General features: G+C 45.3%; 1 protein-coding gene across 1 annotated transcript in view; it reads right to left on the bottom strand.

The window, feature by feature from the left end:
• Window positions 1–15,446, bottom strand: part of LOC126458136 (sialin) — a 388,874-nt gene that overhangs the window by 203,530 nt on the left and 169,898 nt on the right. The window lies entirely within an intron of this gene.

The raw sequence follows: 15,446 nt of genomic DNA, 5'->3' as shown, positions 1-15,446 counted from the left end.
ACCCAAGAGGACGCCATCATCATTTAATCATACAGTAAAGCTGCATGTCCTCGGGAAAAATTACGGCTGTAGTTTCCCCTTGCTTTCAGCCGTTCGCAGTACCAGCACAGCAAGGCCGTTTTGGTTATTGTTACAAGGCCACATCAGTCAATCATCCAGACTGTTGCCCTTGCAACTACTGAAAAGGCTGCTGCCCCTCTTCAGGAACCACACGTTTGTCTGGCATCTTAACAGATACCCCTCCATTGTGGTTGCACCTACGGTACGGCTATCTATATCACTGAGCCACGCAAGCCTCCCCACCAACGGCAAGGTCCATGGTTCATGGGTGTTAAAAAACTTTTATGCCAGTATGTTGCGATTGGAATTTCAAGTATTCATCATTAAAAAAATGAAGCGCATATTTGAATTTGTGAGTTTTGCTTGAAAAATGGGAATAGCTGAATTTGCAAAAGTAAAGAATAATTTTTTGGTAGCTATTAGTAGTAATTACCATTTTAATAATTCATGAAGGCTGCGGACCCATTCCAACCTTATTCAACCCATTCAACTTTATTTGTCAGTGTTATAGCTACAGATTTCACTCTTTGAGATAACTTGTCACCAAGACATATCCAGCACTACAAAATCGATTCGCATGTCGCGAATCCGGACTGACGTCAGCTGTTTGCGACGCATGAAAATTAGTGCCGGACTCTTGACTTGAAACCGGATTTTCCGCTTACAGCCTTAACCACTTCGCCTATCCGAGTACGTGTGCACGACCGACCCAAACTTTCACATATCACGGAGTCCAAATCGTCACACTCACTTATTTCGTAATTCTCGTACAGGGAGACACAACTATTTTATCTTCATTTGAGCCCGTCGAGGCATGAATAGATCAAGAATGGTTACAATGTCTACGTTTATACAGTGTCTGTATCTCCACAGTATAAGGTCCTTCAGACTCCTGTGTAAACACAGATATTGCAACCACCCATGATATATCCAGCATTCGTGAAATTTTCCTGTTTGAGTTGGTATATAACAATGTCATTTATCCAGCAATAGTGAAGTCGACCAATAATTTCAACCGTCTTGTATGTGCATTTATTCATTATAAAAACAATGCAGTTAATTGTAATTTGCCTGACCTGGCAATAGACCGAACGAAGTGCGAATAGAATGTAAAAAATCACCATTGCAGGCCCCAAAAATCTTATCATGAAGGAGGCGTTTAACGACCATCAATATCTGTATTTTACTGTCGGAACTAAAATCTATAAGGGCCATTGTTTCACAGTACTCAATTCCAGCTATATTACTTTGATAATGCTGACTTTATCAGTATGTATTTAAAAAAAAAAAACATGTATGGGTATGTCCTCGGAGGAATGGTCAATATTGTGGTATGTGACAAGAACGATCATTCGAAGCAAAACGTCTAGCAAACAGTGTCAAAAATGCATATCTTAAGAGCTAAGAGCAATTCTTCGTCTTCGATACTGTGAAACGTATTATAAATAGGCTGTTTAGGGTTTTTTATTGGTAACGCCACGTAGCGCTCTGTATGAAAATCACTGGCTGTGCTGTGTGCAGTCTGTGGTTGGTTTGCATTGTTGTTTGCTATTGTAGTGCTGGGCAGCTGGATGTTAACAGCGCGTAGCGTTGCGCAGTTGGAGGTGAGCCGCCAGCGGTGGTGGATGTGGGGAGTGAGATGGCGGAGTTTTGAGAGCGGATGATCTGGACAGAGACAGTAAATCTGTAAGACTGGATGTCATGAACTGACATATATATTATGACTTTTGAACACTATTAAGGTAAATACATTGTTTGTTCTCTATCAAAATCTTTCATTTGCTAACTATGCCTATCAGTAGTTAGTGCCTTCAGTAGTTAGAATCTTTTATTTAGCTGGCAGTATTGGCGCTCGCTGTATTGCAGTAGTTTGAGTAACGAAGATTTTTGTGAGTTAAGAATTCATGAAAGGTATAGGTTATTGTTAGTCATGGCCATTCTTTTGTAGGGATTACTGAATGTCAGATTGCGTTGCGCTAAAAATATTGTGTGTCACTTTAGTGAATGTCTGAGTACGTTGAGTTTTGCTCAGCTGTTTGAAAATCAAATAACATAAGATCTTTATCAGCACAGTAATTCAATAATTTTTCTAAGGGGACGTTACAGTATCTCTTCTCATGCAGGCTCTTTGCTTTCCATATTCAGGGGAGGAAGTAGTATGGACCAAAACAGGAAGAAGTTGTCTAGCACACATGTGCTCTGAAAGTATACCTTAAGAAGCATGAGCACTTGTTCACCCGTAGAAGGAGCGTGTTACAAACAATTCAAGTCACGCCTGAGTATAAGCATAGCCTACATGGCCAGCATCCATTAAATCATCATTGTAGACTATTTCTGAATCCTGGGATGCGCCACAGATGGAGAAAAATTGGCAGCAGAGCGCGTCAGGTTTTTCGACGACTTTTACCGTACAAGATCAAATTTACATTCGACTTAGCTCATGGCTTCTACCAGATATACTCATCACCAAAGAAGCAGATTGTAGCTGTAATAATATCCAAGGTGTGTGAATATTCATTACGTACCTATATACCAACACCACAAATATACACTGAAGAGCCAAAGAAACTGGCACACCTGCCCAATATCGTGTAGGACCCCCGCGAGCGCGTAGAAGAGCCGCAACACGATGTGGCAAGGATTCGACTAATGTCTGAAGTATTGCTGGAGGGAACTGACACCAGGAATCTCGCAGGCCAGTCCATAAATACGTAAGAGTACGAGGGGATGGAGATCTCTTCTGAACAGCACGTTGCAAGCCATCCCAGATATGCTCAATAATGTTCATGCACCGCGAGTGGCCAGATGAGTGTTCCTGCAGCCACTCTCTAGCACTTTTGGACATGTAGGATGTCGCATTGTCCTGCTGGAATTGCCCAAGTCCGTCGGAACGCACAATGAACATGAATGGATGCAGGTGATCAGACAGGGTGCTTACGTACGTGTAATCTGTCAGAGTCTTATCTTGACGTATCAGGCGTCCCCTATCACCCGAACTGCACACGCCCCACACCATTACAGAGCCTCCACCAGCTTGGACAGTCCCCTGCCGACATGCAGGGTTCATGGATTCATGAAGTTGTCTCCATAACCGTATACGTCCATCCGCTCGATGCAATTTGAAATGAGACTCGTCCGACCAGTCAACATGTTTCCAGCCATCAACAGTCCAATGTCGGTGTTGACAGGACCAGACGAGGCCTAAAGCTTTGTGTCGCGCAGTCATCAAGGGTACACGAATGAGCCTTCGGCTCCGAATGCCCGTGTCGATGATGTTTCATTGAATGGTTCGCACGCTGACACTTGTTGATGGCCCAGCATTGAAATCTGCAGCAATTTGTGGAAGGGTTGCACTTCTGTCTTCAGCCGTTGTTGGTCCCGTTCTTGCAGGATCTTTTACGACCGCAGCGATGTCAGAGAGTTGATATTTTACCGGATTCCTGATATTCACGGTACACCCGTGAAATGGTCGTATGGGAAAATCCCCACTTCTTCGCTACCTCGGATATGCTGTGCCCCACCGTTCGTGCGCCGACTGTAACATCACGTTCAAACTCACTTAAATCTTGGTAACCTGCCATTGTAGCAGCAACAACCGATCTAACAACTGCGAAATAAACTTGTTGTCTTATATAGGCGTGGCCGACCGCAGCACCTTCTTCTGCCTGTTTACATATCTCTGTATTTAAATACGCATGCCTACACCAGTTATTTTGGTGCTTCATTGTATATTCATACAATCATACATATCTGTAACACTAGATACCCGATATCTACACTCCTGGAAATTGAAATAAGAACACCGTGAATTCATTGTCCCAGGAAGGGGAAACTTTATTGACACATTCCTGGGGTCAGATAAATCACATGATCACACTGACAGAACCACAGGCACATAGACACAGGCAACAGAGCATGCACAATGTCGGCACTAGTACAGTGTATATCCACCTTTCGCAGCAATGCAGGCTGCTATTCTCCCATGGAGACGATCGTAGAGATGCTGGATGTAGTCCTGTGGAACGGCTTGCCATGCCATTTCCACCTGGCGCCTCAGTTGGACCAGCGTTCGTGCTGGACGGGCAGACCGCGTGAGACGACGCTTCATCCAGTCCCAAACATGCTCAATGGGGGACAGATCCGGAGATCTTGCTGGCCAGGGTAGTTGACTTACACCTTCTAGAGCACGTTGGGTGGCACGGGATACATGCGGACGTGCATTGTCCTGTTGGAACAGCAAGTTCCCTTGCCGGTCTAGGAATGGTAGAACGATGGGTTCGATGACGGTTTGATGTACCGTGCACTATTCAGTGTCCCCTCGACGATCACCAGTGGTGTACGGCCAGTGTAGGAGATCGCTCCCCACACCATGATGCCGGGTGTTGGCCCTGTGTGCCTCGGTCGTATGCAGTCCTGATTGTGGCGCTCACCTGCACGGCGCCAAACACGCATACGACCATCATTGGCACCAAGGCAGAAGCGACTCTCATCGCTGAAGACGACACGACTCCATTCGTCCCTCCATTCACGCCTGTCGCGACACCACTGGAGGCGGGCTGCACGATGTTGGGGCGTGAGCGGAAGACGGCCTAACGGTGTGCGGGACCGTAGCCGAGCTTCATGGAGACGGTTGCGAATGGTCCTCGCCGATACCCCAGGAGCAACAGTGTCCCTAATTTGCTGGGAAGTGGCGGTGCGGTCCCCTACGGCACTGCGTAGGATCCTACGGTCTTGGCGTGCATCCGTGCGTCGCTGCGGTCCGGTCCCAGGTCGACGGGCACGTGCACCTTCCGCCGACCACTGGCGACAACATCGATGTACTGTGGAGACCTCACGCCCCACGTGTTGAGCAATTCGGCGGTACGTCCACCCGGCCTCCCGCATGCCCACTATACGCCCTCGCTCAAAGTCCGTCAACTGCACATACGGTTCACGTTCACGCTGTCGCGGCATGCTACCAGTGTTAAAGACTGCGATGGAGCTCCGTATGCCACGGCAAACTGGCTGACACTGACGGCGGCGGTGCACAAATGCTGCGCAGCTAGCGCCATTCGACGGCCAACACCGCGGTTCCTGGTGTGTCCGCTGTGCCGTGCGTGTGATCATTGCTTGTACAGCCCTCTCGAAGTGTCCGGAGCAAGTATGGTGGGTCTGACACACCGGTGTCAATGTGTTCTTTTTTCCATTTCCAGGAGTGTATAAATTGCTAGCATACTTTCTGACCATAACTTGCCATAACAATACCACGGCTTTGCGAGCGCAGCCGCGGGTAACCCCTAGTTATTCTATAACTGTGGAGAACACCATTCTGAGTGTTATCTATTTGGTTGCGAGATGGTGGCTCTAAGATCCTGTCACCAGTAAGGTTGAAGACATGTTTTCGCTGTTTGTCGGCAAGTAGCCAGTTTACGGTGCGCCTGTATGTCGGACGATTGCGCTCTCCGCACTGTGGTCTGGTAGTGTTCGGACAGCGGACGATACGTCCTCGACCTCTGGTGACACGAGCGGCGGAGGGCTGATAACGCAAACACTCCGCTATCCTATTTGCTTGCATACAGAATGCCGGCTGGGCTGCACCGCAGCACCGTTGTTGGCGTTCGCTGACAGTGGCGGCCCCATCTCAGAAAACGTCAAGTTAAGCACTCAGTGGCGATATTAAGAAGGTATGAAGAGCAGCTATTCAGCCGTAAACAGGGCGAAAGGAAGTTGTTTAGTGCTATGAACGTCACCTCTACATTTCGTGCGTAGGGCGGCTTTTGCTATGGCTGTACTGCTCTCCAAAAGCCGGCAGTGCCTCTGCTGAGAGACGACCAATACGAAACATTTATCATCCGGTTTTACGGAAACTATTAGGTGCAAAAAATTTGATTTTCCGCACCATACAGTCTGAGATATTCGCTCGATAAGGGACAGAATTTCTTTTCGTTATTTGCCACGGTTATTGCGCGACATCAAATTATGTAAAATATTGCGCGAAATTTTAAAGGTTAGCCGGAGGTAAAAACGCATTGCGTAACCTTTGGGTATGATTGATTTTAGCTCATACATTGCATTAGATGAAATGTAGAAAAGATGTCGAAATTTTATTTAAAATTGAGAGCAGAACAATATCTAATTTCGTTCGCGAATTTTGGGTTTTATATCCAGCGAACGGTAGCTCGTGACGCGCCCATTCATATCCTTGCGCATCGTGAATCATGTGGTCAGCTCAGTCGTCAGATCTCATAAACGAGATTTTTTGCAAATGATAGCACGTCATGAGGCACATATGTTGTGTGATAAATACGCGAAATTTTTTATTCAGCGAGGTATGGAAGTAACTCGACCGCCGCTATGAGAGGTCGACAGCTCAGGACGCATACACAGGTCTATAGCACCGTAGGAAACATGAGTGGCGCGCGCATACATGTCCACACATTTGGAGAACGACAGCGAAAGTGTTAAGGAGATATGAAGAGGAACTATTCTGCCGTAAGCAGGACGAAAGGAGGTTGCTTGGCAGAATGTCAAAAGAGTGTAACGTAAAAGCGAAGCTGAGAAGGGGGAGGCTTCAGACACGGCCAAGCGATTCGGCTGATAATTGTCAGGTTAAAATGAAAGACTCCCATTTTTTGCGTAAACCATCCCTGAAGTTCATTCAACTCATAATTATTTACTATCAAAAACAGTCTTAATCACAATTTATTTATTACGGTGACCGGTTTCGACCACTACTGTGGTGATCTTCAGACCAATGAGTAAGAACCTCCTTCTGATGGAGAATCACCAGCAGAAGGAGGTTCTTACTCAATGGTCTGAAGATGACCACAGTAGTAGTCGAAACCGGTCACCGTAATAAAAAAATTGTGATCAAGACTGTTTTTGATAGTAAATATTTGTAACACATTGATCACTGTTCACTCCCATAATGTATTCAAAAGTAATCAACTCGTAATTGAAGGAATCGATATTTACTGAAAATTGAGCATTTTATATAATCATACATGTAAGTCTGCAAACGCATGTTTTCCTAGAAGCCAAGGAATGAAACTATTACGACTGACCGTTACGTATCCATAAACTACGCACTGGTGGAGGAAAGCTCCGTTGCCGTAGAGACAAATGCATTTGGCTCCTCATTCACCAATAGAAATATCTGCACGGCTTTCAAGCCAAATGAAGAAGCATTTCAAAAGGCTAAGTTTAAACTGTTCATGTGCCATCGTGATTAAAGTATACCGTGCATGGCAAAATGGTGTTATCCAAAGCAGGAGCTGAGGATACTGTGGTGCACCATGCGACCATACATGACGTGGGTAAACAACCATTGTGGAGACCTGTATGGACGGATAGACTTGCAACTGTTCTCCAGTACCCAGATGAACCCAGGGACTACCAGCAGTATCCCAGCCGGCCGTTGTGGCCGAGCGGTTCTAGGCGCTTCAGTATAGAACCGCGCGACCGCTGCGGTCGCAGGTTCGAATCCTGCCTCGGGCATGGATGTGTGTGATGTCCTTAGGTTAGTTAGGTTTAAGTAGTTCTAAGTTCTAGGGGACTGATGACCTCATATGTTAAGTCCCATAGTTCTCAGAGCAAGGTATATAACAACTGACATGAAGGCAAGGGATTGCTGTGGCATTTGTGTCTTTCTGAGGTGCGTGCGGTAAAAGCGAAAACGACAGATATGGCGACACTATTACCAAATGCGTCTGAACAGGACGAATATGTTGTTATTTTTTTCTTGGCTGCCGAAGGACAAACAGCGGTAGACATCCATTGGAGAATGAAGACTGTGTGACGAAGGATGTCTGTAAAAAACCACCGTTTGTTGTAGAATGGTGCATCAAAGGGTGCCACTACTTCATGGTGACGCACATTCCCATATCGTAAATGTTGTAACGCAGAAGTTACGCCATCTCAAGTGTGAGATACTCGAGCACCCGCCCTATAGTCCTGATATCACGCCTTCGGACCCTTAGATTAGGCGTTGAAGAGTGGACTATTCACGTGGGACGAGGACGTGCAACAGACGGTTACGGACTTTTTCACGCATCAAGACACGGTGTTTATCTGAACAGGTATCTTCAGTCTGATCAGTCAGTGAGGTGATTGCCTCAAACCCCTCGTTGATTTTTCCGACCAGCATACTGATTCTGGACTATACGGCCTTCGAACGCAAACTTCCTGATCGCTCATTTCATATAGTTCTTAAATTGTAATAGCTAATCATGTCCAGTATCCTTGTAAAAGTGAACTATGGATGAATAAACAACAACAACAACTACTACTACTACTACTACTACTACTACTATCACTACTACAACCATAATCACCACCATAACTAGTACTTCGAAGTGCGCAAACTCAACTCATCTGCCTCTGCTTCTCGCAATAAGTGAGGGTTCCTCTTCTTAACGGTTCACCCCGTTGCCACGGAGCTTGCATTTTATTTCATGACATTGAATAGGATTGGGGAGAAGAGAAGTTTGTGGCACAACTTGACCAGAAGAAGGGATCGGTTGGTAGGACATGTTCTGAGGCATCAAGGGATCACCAATTTAGTATTGGAGGGCAGCGTGGAGGGTAAAAATCGTAGAGGGAGACCAAGAGATGAGTACACTAAGCAGATTCAGAAGGATGTAGGTTGCAGTAGGTACTGGGAGATGAAAAAGCTTGCACAGGATAGAGTAGCATGGAGAGCTGCATCAAACCAGTCTCAGGACTGAAGACCACAACAACAACAACATGGCAATTTATTTTAACTTTGTGGCCGGATGCCATTCTTGCAGCCGTAGTGAGCAGCATCTTTGTGTAAATCGTGTAAATATACTTTGTGTTATTGGTAGTTGATGGTGCATCGTGTTTTCTGGAAATACAAGCCCGACATTTACTTAAATAAGACTGAGAAACCTCCCACAAACCACATTCTTAGAGGGCCGGTTTAGAGACCAGTAGTCGCCAACCCGGCGTGCAGCTTCGACCCGGGTCTGGCTCAACCCCCAATCTCGTGAGCTGGCGGCGCTATGCGCGTTAAGCAGTGTGAAGACGTCTTCCGCAACAGGTTAGTACACGCGATTTGGTCCTCGACGCAGTTATTACAGCAGCTCTGTTTCTCATTTGCTGTTCAGCCCTTTTGTCCTCCGCGGTCTGCCGTGTCACCTTGGGTGTGCATACTCTTCATTCAGAGGACAGGATGCAGCAGTTTCTGCTCGCGACGATGAATGGGCGTGCTGTGCGCGTCTTCGGCACCGCCACTGTTGTTTTGTTTGTGGACCTTCCGAGGTTATCACCCCTCCCACAGGCGAACAGCTTTAGCGGCGCCGAAAAGAGCTTTATTTTCAGCGTTTGAAGCAAATATACCGCGTTTCTTTAAAAGATGAAGCAGAAATCAAAATACGCTGCTTCACAACAAATATGAAGCACCCATAAGGGGAGAAGGAAAGCTAATGAAACTTCACAGGTTGAGATGAAATGTGATGTTACTTCGCTGATTGCAAAATCGTCATGTTCATAAAGAGCTTGGCTGTGAGAGCCCACTTATCAATAAGATAATGCACGCCTCTGGCCTGGATGCATGCACCGATTCCGTTGAGAAGGATGACATAAAGCAGGTGTATTCTCTGCTGAGGCATTGTAACGGGTGTTGGTGCTGCCACTTCGACTGACTTCACGGCCTAGCTGGTCCCACACGTCTTCTAGCAGGGATAGATCTGGCGATCTTGCTGCACGCCGGAGCACCTCAACATCAAGCAGACAGCACACGGGGAGACGCGGCATATGTGGGTGAACATTATCCTGTTAAAAAATTGCACCACAATAGTGTCGCGTGAGAGGTAACACATGAGGACGCTCAGTCCGGAACCGCGCGACTGCTGCGGTCGCAGGTTCGAATCCTGCCTCGGGCATGGATGTGTGTGATGTCCTTAGGTTAGTTAGGTTTAAGTAGTTCTAAGTCTAGGGGACTGATGACCACAGGAGTTAAGTCCCATAGTGCTCAGAGCCATTTGAACCATTTGAACCATGAGGACGCAGGAAGCCTTCAACGTTCCTTTGTGCCACCAGAGTTTCCTCAGTTAGTAGCATCCGTGGGAAGTCATACCCAGTGGCTCCACACTCCACGACGCGAGGAGTAACACTGCAAGACTGGCACTCCCTCCAAGTCGACGGCGTACTCACAGACGACGGTCATCCAGGGGAGTGCAGCGCCGCGTTTCATCGCTGAACACAAAGCGACGCCATTTATCAGCAGTCCATGCATCCCGGACGGGACACCACACCAATGGTGGTGTTAATGACAGTCTACGCATGGGACGCAAATTCGCTTGTCTGGCTGTTGTTAGTCTCCGACCAATGTTGCGGGATGACAAAGAACGCTACAGAGAGTCCATTATTTGTCATCACATGGCAAGTGCAAATGTGAAAGTTTACGATGTCCTTGGTGCACAATATGACGATCCTTCCTTGTAGTGGTCAGACCGGAACCTTGACCATGAATACTATGCCTACCCGCAGGTCCCTATGCAGGCCCATTGTCAAATTTGACTGCCCGAAAAATGTGGGTGCGCACTGTTAGATTGGTTGGTTGTTTCGGGGAAGGAGACCACACAGCGAGGTCATCGGTCTCATCGGATTAGGGAAGGACGAGGAAGGAAGTCGGCCGTGCCATTTGAAAGGAACCATGCCGGCATTTGCCCGGAGCGATTTAGGGAAATCACGGAAAACCTAAATCAGGATGGCCGGACGCGGGATTGAACCGTCGTCCTTCCGAATGCACTGTTAGACCATTCAGCCAAATCGAGTCCCACAATGAAGCCCCTTTCAGACTCTGTCAGGTGCCGGTAACGCTGTCTCATTTGAGGAGCCATCTGCGTGTCCTTGACAGTGATCATTACACACCTAACGCTGTTCACGCCCTTTATATTCCCTACCAGTACTGGTAATAAAACTAAACAGGAACAACACTAATGCACTCTAGTGGCCGTACTACCTGTTACAGAGAATCGCAACTCTAATCATTTACAAGCGCGCCAGTGGCATGTCCGTGTCGAAGCTACAATGACAACTGATCACGTCTTCTGGCTGCTTCACTATTTTTGGCAGGCAGCGTATTTCACATTAAAACACCGAACGAGCTCCTCGTCAGGCCGTGAAGTACTAAGGAACGTCTACCGACTGCCGTGTCATCCTCTGACTTGCGACGTCATGGGGATGCGATATTTAGGGGCGTGTGGTGAGCACACAGTTCTACCAGCCGTTTTGCAGATTTTCCGGACTGTGGAGCCGCTACTATTACGTCAGGTAGATTCTCAATTGGCATCCTGAGGCTGAGTGCACCCCATACAGATCTTCCGACAAACGGAAAAGCCTTGGCACTACCGGGAATCGGACCCGGGTTCTCCGCATGGCAGCCATCTGGGCTCACACCTCAGCTACGGAGGCGGGCGTATCTGACATAAACCAGTTACGAAAATAAAACTTCTTCAGGTATTCGACAGAGGCAGCATAAAAATTTTTCACGTCTGACTTGAACTGGCTGGCAAAAACACACAATACAGCTCCTGGCTTTCTATATGAAGACGGCGTTGCCATAGTTCTTTCAACTCCACACTTGGTTATCAATATATAAAGTGCAATCTTCATTTATGGTTTGGCTTGAGAGAGACCAATTAGTCTATTTTCTACTATTCGATGACTCGGCAGTTAGCACAAGTCGGCAGCGATAAGGAGAAATCTACATACTGATAGGTTGTCATCACACTGAAGCTACATCACGTTTTTGTCAACTCAGTTTATAGAATGCAATTTTGTCATATGATGACATGATGGAGACCGTGGCTGTTGTTGTGTTAGGACAGCAACCAGCCACAAATTTACTTTCAGTTCTTTTATTCAAAGGGTACCGCTACCAGTTTCGAATCGTTGTGATTCATCCTCAGACGGTTTACATGCTTTCTTTATGACATGTGGTGTGTTTTTTACAGATTAATTTTCCTAAAATATAAATAATACACAATTATACACACGTCACACATAGATGGTTGCGTTACAGATTTTCGTTGCATGTGACTTACGTGGAACGTCAGTTTGGAGTGTTTGTTTTCATAACATTCGTCCAACATCTGTTGTGGCTGGTTGCTGTCCTAACACCATCAACATTTGTCAGTTTATAGAGACTGATCGTGAAACGTCCCCTTAGAAAAATGAATGAAATGACTGTGATGATAAACCTCTTACATTATTTGCTTTTCAAACAGCTGAGCAAAACTGAACGTACTCAGACATTACTCTCTTTACTTATTCTGATCAACACTAAACTGACACACAATATTTTTAGCGCAACACAATCTGACTTTTAATAGTCCCTGCAAAAGAATGGCCCTGACTAATATTACCTCAATAGTGTTCAAAAGTCATTATATATATATATGAGTTCATGACATCGAGTCTTACAAATTTACTGTCTCTGATGGACACACGTCCAGATCATCCGGCTCTCAAAACTCCGCCATCTCTCTACTCATATCCACCACTGCTGGCGGCTCACCTTCAACTGCGCAACGCTACGCGCTGCCAACTGACCAACGCTACAATAGCGACTATTGCAACAATGCCGACCAGCCTCAGACTGCACACAGCACAGCCAGTGATTTTCATACAGAGCGCTACGTGGCGTTACCAACATAAAAACATAAACAGCCTACTTACAATCGTATTTACTATCTGTTCCTTCATGTTTTCCTTCCACAAGTGTAACAAAAAACTGACTTTATATGTTGCAGACAATCATGATAATGCCAAACAATCAGGCTAACGAGTTAGCTAAACATCCACAACTGCATGCTGACCAGTGTCGATACGTCTCAGCCGGCCGAGCGGTTCTAGGCGCTACAGTCTGGAACCGGGTGACCGCTACGGTCGCAGGTTCGATCGTGCCTCGGACATGTATGTGTGTGATGTCCTTAGGTTAGCTGGCTTAAGTAGTTCTACGTTCTAGGGGACTGATGACCTTAGAAGTTAAGTCCCATAGTGCTCAAAGCCATTTGAACCATTTGATACGTCTCAAGAAAGCTACGTGTTGCTTGTGAGAAGTTCAGCTGTCGCTGGCGGCAGAGGTGCGATGTGGCGCTACAGCTCTGAGCGAACCGACGCTATCGGCACTTCCGGCGACGGCATATCTGCGATATGCCCTCCTCCTCCCCCCCCCCCCTCCCCCGCCCCCTTCTCCTCACCGTTGGCTTTAGTAGTCCCGACAGCAGCTGCCGCCTTTCTAACGAGCAACGCTGCTGCCGCCGCCCCCACCGCCATCACTAGCCTGTCACTTGTCTACGACTGTCAGAGTATAAATATCTCTGGACTGAGCGTTCAGGTTCGCAAAACAACTTGTCAACATACTTGCTACCCTAGGCACGTGACCTTGAGAGGGCGTAGGTTTGTCCGTAAAGGAGCTTGTAGATTTTGAATGTGATTACATCGCTATATAGTAAGACAGATTTCCTTCGTAGGTGCCGTGGATTTAGTATAGGCGTCTGATAAGCCTTAACAGTTTGCGTTAGATACCTGGATTAAACTGGGTTTTAAACTTTGAAGAGCAATGTAAAGTGGCTTTTCACCTCTTTGTGACAAGTCTCACATACGAGTCAGATGTACCCTTTTTTTGTATTGGTTAAAAACAGTCTTGGTTGCAATTCTAGTTTTTTATTTTTCAACTAAAATTGCAACCAAGACTGTTTTAACCAATACTGTTAAGCACTGGTTTGCTGTATGCCGCAAATGGAGTGGAAGAATTCCCTTTTTTTTTTGGTTTGTGGAACATCCACCACTACTTTTTATGTTTTTTGAGGCCCTTTCTTGTATGTCTCAGTCAGTTCCGGTAAAATTTTGCAGTTATGGATATTGCAAATACACCTGCCAATATTTTTGAAAGTGTCCCGAAAAACACCGAATTTGCACTTTACCGATCATACTAATTGTTCCTACATTATTTTCCCTCAGTTTTTTTGTGTATACATTTTTCTCTTTTTTTTCAGTTTACCACAGAATTTTGGTTACCGGTAACCCTTTGACGCACTTAGCGAATTTTATTTGCAGGCGCCCACCACATTACAAAATAGGTAACAAGTGAAAGAATCATTTTTCTCCTTTGGCTCTCAAAAACCCCTTGAGACAACAGAAAAATATTCCACAAACACTTAGATTTTGAATTAAACACAAAACTGTTTCTTCATGTTACAGAACACAATATGATAATTATATTCTAGTTTAAAATAACAAAACTGACCATAAATTAAGCTAATCTTAAGAGGAAACTCGCCTAACTCCTACACATTCTCCTTTGATGTTCACCATTGACAAAAGAAATGTACAATTTTCAAATTGACGATTACTGCAGCCGATTATATGTGTCAACAACAAGATGGAATTCACTATTAGAAATGACTACTGCAGATAGCCGAAGACTTAGCTCAACAATCTTACTTGCACATATAATAACATATTTAAAACAGTTATTCAGAATGAAATCAGAACAGCAGAATACCGTACGTCAAACTATTCATAAAACACAAATATTCTGTGAGCGCCATTTAAAAACAAACACTTAATTCCATAAGTTCAAATATTGGTAAATTACCATCGTCTTTACCAATAAGAAAATTGTAAAATCTCAGAAAATACGTGTAATACTTAAGTTTCGAACTTTGTGGAAAGTGTAAATAAACAGCGTTATTCTAAGGTCACGTGACAACATGCACAGAACGCAAATCTCAATCCACAGATATTTCTACTGTACAGCACCCGTCTACAACGCGACAGAATAGCAATATCCATGGAGTAACAAGTATACGTTAGCGGCTTGGAGGCACAGCAAGCGAAGATGGCACTACAAACTTACACTGTACGTTGCTTTTGTCGCTATATTAGATGCCCCAAAACATTAGCAAACTACAGTTCACAATCGCTATTTGTTTTCATTTTCTATAGTGCGCACGCAGCAGTTGTTTTAAAAAGGAAATGTTACAAAGTTTTCGTGAATAACACAGCGTCCAAAACGAATTTTCATAGATTTTCCTGGTCATAAATACATAATCGACCTAGTAATGTAACGTATTTCGCCTCGTTAATGTAACTTTCTTTTTGTTATTCGTTTCGAATATCCAAGAAGAGAAGGGTATGACGTGAGAAGACTGCTTTCGTAGTACAGCACTTCACTTAATATGGACTGACGAAACTGATTTTCGATCTACATCCTCTTTCCAAAAATGATGAGACCCTATTTTGCTATGTTTAGTCGGTTTCTAATCCTTCCTTCTCATAGCTTTTCGAGTTGGACTGATAGGAAATCTAAAATCAAACGACAGCAACAAAACCACCATTACAGTAAAAGTAAACAGCGTAACCTTAAGTCATAT

This window comes from Schistocerca serialis, chromosome 2, assembly GCF_023864345.2.
Source record: "Schistocerca serialis cubense isolate TAMUIC-IGC-003099 chromosome 2, iqSchSeri2.2, whole genome shotgun sequence".
Classification (NCBI taxonomy): Eukaryota; Metazoa; Arthropoda; class Insecta; order Orthoptera; family Acrididae; genus Schistocerca; species Schistocerca serialis.
The sequence above is the reverse complement of the archived record's forward strand: the minus strand, read 5'-3'. Positions and strand labels throughout refer to the sequence as shown.